This window comes from the organism of the source record quoted next, unplaced genomic scaffold, assembly GCF_019419815.1.
Source record: "Pyrus x bretschneideri cultivar Hongxiangsu unplaced genomic scaffold, Pyrus_bretschneideri_v1 Contig45, whole genome shotgun sequence".
Taxonomy (NCBI): domain Eukaryota; kingdom Viridiplantae; phylum Streptophyta; class Magnoliopsida; order Rosales; family Rosaceae; genus Pyrus; species Pyrus x bretschneideri.
Genome location: NW_025999779.1, coordinates 412196 through 418220, shown reverse-complemented (window position 1 = coordinate 418220; position 6025 = coordinate 412196).

Sequence of the window (6025 nt, the reverse complement as noted above, 5' to 3'; positions counted from 1 at the left end):
TGATACTTTGAACACTCAGAACAAGGAAATGTAGTTTCCATCATCCAATGAATGAAACAAGCCTAAAATTGTGGGACTTTTTTTTTCCTCTGAAGGAAATTGTGAGATTGACTTTGACTATGTCAAGGTCTTTCCCTGATGTACGTAAAAGCATGTGTTGACTATGTCAAGGTTTTTACCTCATGTAAGTAAGAGCATGTGTTGACTAATAGGAGCATATTTAGACGACTTAGATAGCTTATTCTTGTGCATTTGTGTTATTATTTCTTAGTTGAGGTAGTATTTCAACTCATTTTCGTGTGTTTGTAGGTCCAAAGGGTTAAAGTACCAAGAAAGTGCATTTTGGTGCATTTTGGAGCAGTTTTGGGCACTAAGTGGATAGCTTGTATATGGGCCAACATGGATGGACAAATTTGGAGTTCAAAAGGCTAGAAATCTGATGAGAAGATGAAGGAACTAAACTCAAGACAAAGTGGATAAGGAATTAGCTCAAAAGAGGAAACATTATCCAAAACCTTATCTAACATTATCCAAAACCTTATCTTATCTTATCCTATCCTAACCTTATCATGCCTTAATCCTAGTTGCAAGGGGACCTAAATAGATATTTCTAGAACCTATTTCTAGAAGCATTCCCTTCTAGAAGTCCCAAATCAGCCACAAAGCACATTATTTCTAGAAACCCTACAAAGGTGGCACCTATTCCCTTCTAGAAGGCCTTGCCTTGCAAGCCATTCCCTCTTTCCCTCCAATATGTGCCACACCCCCCTAGGCCTTATCCCTTATGGATTCTGATTTGTAAGGCTTTATCCCTTGTGGATTTGGGTTACACAAATCCTTTTATGAAACTAATTGGGCCAAACCCTCTCCTAAGTGGATTTAATTCACTTGTGCCGAACCCTAGGGCCCTAATCCAATAAATCTGCTAAGTGTAACCCTAATCTAATTATCCCTAGGACTATATAAACATATTTTCAGCCATAAATTCATATGAACCCCTTATGCCATTCAGAAAATCCTTGCCATAAGCCCTAGCCTCCATTCTCCGTCATTCATTCACTCCATACACTTCCATATACAACCTGTTGCACTCTACCACCTTAATCAGCCATCATTCATCATCCCAAGCAAGAATACATCGTTCATAACCCCCAAAACCACCACCCACATCTTGTGCCGCAGCAAGGAAGAAGGAGGAGAGCCCTAGACGTGCATACCATTCGACTTGGAGTTGCTGGAACGTTTTAGGTGTAATCTTTCTTGTGTTTTCCAATATTTAATTTCAAGAATCTTTGCTTTGTGAGTATGAGGAACTAATCCCTTTTTGGCTAGGGGGAATTTCGAAAACATGGCTATATTTGCAATATGATTTGATTACTTCCAGTTGTGATTTCATAAATTGTGAATTCAATTTACTTATCTATTTGAATTAAAACTTGTTTATGTATATGGATTGAGAGTGCACACTTAATTTGCATGCATAAATCTAATGCTAGGATATAAGGAAACTTCACCTAATGGTTGGGAACTTATATTCATAAGTAGTAAAGGTTGTTAGTCACAATCATGTTAAGTAAATTATTGGCATAAGTATCATGTGCTTTCATAGTTACGAACGCCTCGTCAACACTTATGATTTTCATAGAATTTAATGATCTTTGATTGTTTCTCTATTATGCGCTTTCATGTAGAGAGAACTTTTGAGGAATAATTTGATTGCAATGCGCTAATTCCATTCAATTCAACGACTTAAGGAAAATCTGAAGGTTAATTTAAGCGTACCTAATTAACTTGGGTTGTTAAGGTTAATGATTCATTGAAAAAGCAACTGGAGGTTGTTTTGTATGCAAGTATGTCATGTGTGGAGAAAGACCTCCTAGCTAGCCCATCATCCATCTAATTTCATCAAATTCGTGAAATCTGCATAGTTTAAGGTCTTGTTTTTGTTTACGTATTTTCGTCCAAAACCAAATCCCTTTTATTTTAGAGTGTCTAGCTAGTTAAAATCTGTTTTAGATTGTGTTTTGAAGTGTTTTGAGTCAAGTTAGAACCAAATTTTGTCCAAATTTGTGTTTAGAGTCAAATCTGCCTAGTTTGTGTTTTTTAGGCAGTTTTGAGTGTTTTTAGCTTATTTTGAGTCTTGTGAACTTGTTTTGAGTCTTTTAAGTCGAGTTAAGTGTTTTAAAGTTTAGTTTTATCTATTTGAGTCAGTTTAAAGCGTGTAGCAATCCCTCCTAATCCCTGGTTTAAGAATGATCCCTACTTACTTATATACTACAATTGTCAAAAGAGGGTTAATTTGTGTGTTAAGTTAATTTTCGCATCAAATTTTAGCGCCGTTGCTGGGGATTAGCAACTTTGATGATCCCTTATTATTTATTTATTTTTTGTTTGTTAATTTTCGTGTGTATTTGGTTCCAGTTTCTGACCTTGTTTTGTTTTCTTGTTTTTAGGCACTAGTTTATGACTCGGAGTTCTCAACCGGTTCATGCGCATATCTTAGACTTTGACGACGATTTTGAGCGAACTTTGAGAAGGATGAAGAATCAACAAGAGCCTCAACCACCTCAACCTGCACCAAATCTTGAAGAAGACGAAGTACAAGTGGAAGAGGAGGCCACGACTCAGATTTTTGAGGAAGAACAAGCTATGGCAGCCAACAATCGAACAATCAAGGAGCTTTCCGCTTCGGGATTGGACAATGATATGCCGCTATGCATTCAATATCCAAGGGTAGCCCCAAACAAGACCGACGAGTTCGAACTCAAGTCTAGCTTATTGCACCATATTCCTAAGTTCCATGGGTTGTCCATGGAAGATCCTAATAAGCACTTGAAGGAGTTTAAGGTTGTTTGCTCAAGCATGACCCCGATGAATGTTGATGGGAGCATTTTGAAGATGAAGGCTTTTCCCTTTTCTCTCTTGGAAAAGGCTAAAGATTGGTTGTATGAACTAGCCCCCAGAACTGTCACATCATGGGAGAGTATGAAACGGGCGTTTTTGGAGAAGTTTTTCCCAACTTCTCGAGTCATTCTTTTACGTAAAAGAATTAGTGGCATTCAGTAAAACCAAGGTGAATCATTTCCAACTTATTATGAACGTTTTAAAACTCTTGTTGCTTCATGTTCACAGCACCAAATGAAGGAGGAGCTTCTTCTTCAATATTTCTACGAAGGGCTTCTACCAATTGAACGCCAAATGCTAGACGCCTCAGCGGGAAGAGCTTTAGTGGACAAAACACCCATGGCCGCCAAGACTCTCATTGTCAACCGAGCTTTAAATGCTCAACAATATGAAGGCGTTGGTCAAAGGGACACACCACGGCAGCAACAAGTTAATGAGGTAAGTGCTATTTCTAAACTTCAAAATCAAATGGCTAATCTTACTTCTCTTCTTTCGCAGGTGGTTGAAATACCAAAGGTACAAAGTGTGGTTGTTTGTGGCATGTGCTCTATGAATGGACATTTCACGGATAAGTGCTCGTAATTGATCGAGAATGGAGGGTGGGAATCTGCCAATGTCGTGGGTTATGGGAGCCAAAACCAACCAGGGAGTGATCCTTTCTCTAATACATACAGTTGGAAAGATCATCCAAATTTCAAGTGGAGGGAGCCCCAACAACCCCAAGAACAAAGCGCACTTAGGCAGTAACCTCTGGGATTCTACCAAAGGCCGTATGCACCCACACAACCCCAAGCACAACCTACCCAATCCAAATCAGGTTCGTCCATAGATAATGATCAAAATTTTCAATTACTAACTTCTATGGCGCAGGGAATGCAAAATAGGGACAAAAAGGTTGATGAATTAGAGAAGCAAGTAGGGCAGATTGCGGAGTTCATGGGCCAATTCAGAAAACAAGGCAAGTTGCCTAGTTCAACCGTTGTCAACCCAAAAGGAGGATTCGAATCTACCAAAGCAATCATGTTGCGAAGTGGAAAGCAAGTTGGAATAGCCTCACAACCATTTAAAACAGCCCCAACTGAGGACAAAAAGTTGCAATTTGAGGAGGAGGAACAAGAGCAAGCCACGGCAAGGGTAACACCACCCATGCCGCAGCCACCCAAACAACCCCATTTGGCTTCCAAAGGTAAGGAGGTTCCAAATTCGATTATTTCTAATGTTATTCCTCCAAATGTACCATTTCCTCGTAGATTCATGCAAACGAAGAAGGAGGAGGCTGAAAATGACATTTTGGAGACATTTAGAAAAGTACAAGTCAATATACCACTCTTGGATGCAATTAAGCAAGTTCCAAGGTATGCTAAGTTTTAAAAGAACTTTGCACTACTAGGAAGAGAATTTCGAACAAAGAGGTTGTCAAGGTAAGTGAAAATGTCTCAGCCATCTTACAACGTAAAATGCCCCCTAAATGCAAAGATCCGGGTAGTTTTACAATTCCTTGTGTTATTGGCAATAATCATTTTGAACATGCCATGCTAGACTTAGGTGCATCTATTAATGTCATGCCTTACTCAATTTATGCATCTATGAACCTAGCTGAGTTAAAAAATGATGGTGTGATTATTCAATTGGTCGATAGATCTAATGCCTATCCAAAAGGTGTTTTGGAAGATGTTTTAGTACAGGTCAATCATTTAATCTTTCCGGCGGATTTCTACGTGCTTGAAATGGAAGAATCAAACCATTCCCTTTCGTTGCCAATCTTTCTTGGACGCCCATTCATGAAAACTGCCCGCACTAAGATTGATGTGTTTAATGGGACGTTTATAATGGAATTTGATGGGGAAGTTATTAATTTCAATCTTTCTGAATCTATCAAGTACCCTAGTGAGGATCATTCATGTTTTTCTATTGATGTAATTGATTCGTTGGCGCAGGACCATTTTGAACAATTGAACGAAGATGCACTTGAATTGGTCATTACAAGAGGAATGGAATTCAAAAACAAAGAACCAGCCCCATTGGCAACCCATGACATGCATGGAGAACACCATGTCATGCCCCTTAATGTACACATGAGTAAGATAGTGGCTGTCCTTGAGTCATTGCCACTACAATTTGGTAAGTCTTTGGACCTAATTTCAATTCCAATTTTGATTAATAAGCCCATTCCTTCAGTTGTACAACCACTTTCCCTTGAACTTAAACCATTGCCAAGCCATTTGAAGTATGTTTTCTTAGGAGACCAAGAGACCTTGCCCGTCATTATCTCCTCCTCACTCACGGCACAAGAAGAAGGTAAGTTAGTGAAGGTGTTAAAGGAGTACAAAACAACAATTGGTTGGACCTTGGCCGACATCAAGGGAATAAGCCCTACCACATGCATGCATCATATACTTTTGGAGGAGGGGTCTAAAGCATCTCGAGAGGCTCAACACCGACTCAACCCTCCAATGATGGAAGTTGTGAAGAAGGAGATAATCTAGCTCTTGGATTGTGGAATGATCTATCCAATTTCGGATAGTCGTTGGGTGTTTACGGTTCAATGTGTTCCAAAGAAATCCGGAGTAACTGTGGTGACAAATGCCAAAAATGAGCTTGTTCCTACTCAAATCCAAATAGGTTAGAGGGTTTGTATTGATTATAGGAAGCTCAATGCCACTACAAGGAAGGATCATTTTCCTTTGCCATTCATTGATCAAATGCTTGAAAGGTTAGCGGGTTATGCTTTTTATTGTTTTCTTGATGGATATTCAGGTTATAATCAAATTGTGATAGCTCCGGAAGATCAAGAGAAAACCACTTTCACATGCCCTTTTGGTACATTTGCTTATCGTCCCATGCCATTTGGTTTATGCAATGCACCTACCACATTTCAAAGATGCATGATGAGCATATTTTCGGATCATGTTGAGAACATTATTGAGGTTTTTATGGATGATTTCAGCATTTTTGGTGATTCATTTGATGGTTGTTTGAATAATCTTAGTTTGATTTTAAAACGATGCATTGAAACTAACCTTGTTCTAAATTGGGAAAAATGTCATTTCATGGTTAAACAAGGCATAGTTTTAGGTCATATTATTTCTGAAAAAGGTATTGAGGTTGATAAATTAAAGAT